This window comes from Lissotriton helveticus, chromosome 1_2, assembly GCF_964261635.1.
Source record: "Lissotriton helveticus chromosome 1_2, aLisHel1.1, whole genome shotgun sequence".
In the NCBI taxonomy this organism is placed as follows: Eukaryota; Metazoa; Chordata; class Amphibia; order Caudata; family Salamandridae; genus Lissotriton; species Lissotriton helveticus.
This window is the reverse complement of record NC_136058.1, coordinates 319,406,256-319,408,074: the sequence shown is the minus strand read 5'-3', so window position 1 is coordinate 319,408,074 and position 1,819 is coordinate 319,406,256. Positions and strand designations below refer to the sequence as shown.

Below are 1,819 nucleotides of genomic sequence, written 5' to 3'. Positions count from 1 at the left end.
GTTGCCATCCAAGCCACGCATCTAGCCTCTGCTCTAAAAAGTTTAATTGCAACACTTCACTCCGTCTTTTGCATGTGAACTTTTATCAGGAAAAGTGCCACTTAAGAGCACAGTGCTGATCGGCTGTTTAGCCTAATCTAAGAGACTCTGATCCAATCAGAGCAGTCGACATAAACGCTGTCCAAATTGTACCAGTCTCCCCACTGGTCGCTCTTCCATGCAGAAGGTTGTTAAAGCTATCCACTCTCCCCATGACTCCTACATTCTGGGAGTTCACCCTTTGCTACTGTAGCGTTCCCCGTTTGGCTTTGAATTACATGCTCATGCTAACACTCCAAACTTCTCAGTATCACTCTCTACTGATACCCTGGGATTTGTAGCTCTGTATTTGTACCCCTATCTAAAACTATCATCTGCGGGCCAGTGGCGCAATGGATAACGCGTCTGCCTACGGAGCAGAAGATTCCAGGTTCGACTCCTGGCTGGCTCGATTATTTATATAACTTTTTTCAACCAATAATAAAAACATTACAATGATCTATAAACATTATAAGGAAAATAAACTGATCTGTAAACTTCGTTACGCAAACTGCTAGCCATTTGAATTAAATTACATACTAGGAATTTACCGCCAGTATTTTTTATTTAAAAGTGGGCCATTCAGAGTTTCTCGAGAGGTCTGTTTTTAACTATAAAACAGATAACTGTCGATTTGCCAAAGGGCCCACTATTTTCATGGAACAACAAATGCTGCTCACCTGCCGCATATTTTCTTGAGTGTGTTTTGCTCTTGTGCTGTGTGGCTGGTTCTGTGCGGGTGTCTGTCCGTTGCATTGTCGATGGTTTGGTTCATGTCTCCCGCTAGGATCAACAGCTCTCCCTGAGCGATGTTGCTGAGTTCGTTTTCCACATCCTCCCAGAATTCCCTGTCTGTTGAGTTCGGGCAGTATATGTTGGCTACATGTATGGTTTCTTCCCCTCTCTTAAGGCATGTGGTTAGCCTTCTTCCCTTTGTGTCCGCTCGGTAGTCGTGTAGCGTGAGTTTGGCTTTTTTGCTGATAATGGTTATCACCCCCACTTTCTTGTTTGCCGCTGGTGAGCACACTATCTCGCCTATCCATCTTGCCTTGAGGCGATTCGCGTCTTCCACTGAGAACCTAGTTTCTTGGAGGACATTTATGTCTCCCTTGAGTTTGTTTAAATAATCTTGTGTTTTCCGGCGTTTTATGTGGTGGTTGAGGCCCTTGACATTTAGGGATACTATTTTGATGTCCGAGGCTATTTGTGTTTAGGTTGGTATGATCATGGTGGTCTGTGTTTCTCGCTTGCTCTCGCGCAGATACTAGAGTTTGGCCCCGCTTTTCACTCTGTGCTCATGCTGACTGTTTGCCCCAGTCTGTGAACGGTCCTCCCCCCTCGGGATTGATTTAGAGTGTGGAAAGGGTTGTAGATAGAGAGAAGGGAAGAGAGAAAGTGTCTCCACAAGATTGCAATTGTTCGTGCTGCTTGGCTCCCTGCCCCGCCCGCGCCCCCCCACCCCCTGTCAATGTACTGTAAACGTGCGACAGCAACGGTCCTCCCGCCCCATTCCCCCGTGTCCACTTCACCCTGCCCTCCCCTGTAGGCACTGTCCACATTTAGTAAAGGATATGTCAATGGATATGCCAGACGGTTGGTAGTGTTCGGTCTTCCCTGAGAGTCATCGTACTTTTAGGATTAGTTCAGTCTTGGCTACTCCATGCCGAGGTGGCCGTTTGAGGTAGCTACGTTGTCTGAGGTAGTTTTAGGTGGTATCGTATCTGATCAATGCTCCTGTTGG

At 46.6% G+C, this 1,819-nt stretch overlaps 1 non-coding gene across 1 annotated transcript; it reads left to right on the top strand.

Moving 5' to 3' along the window:
• The first annotated feature begins 417 nt into the window (after nt 1-417).
• Nucleotides 418-490, top strand: TRNAR-ACG (transfer RNA arginine (anticodon ACG)). The gene has a single exon. It is a non-coding gene; the product is annotated as a tRNA-Arg (tRNA).
• Nucleotides 491-1,819: the final 1,329 nt, after the last annotated feature.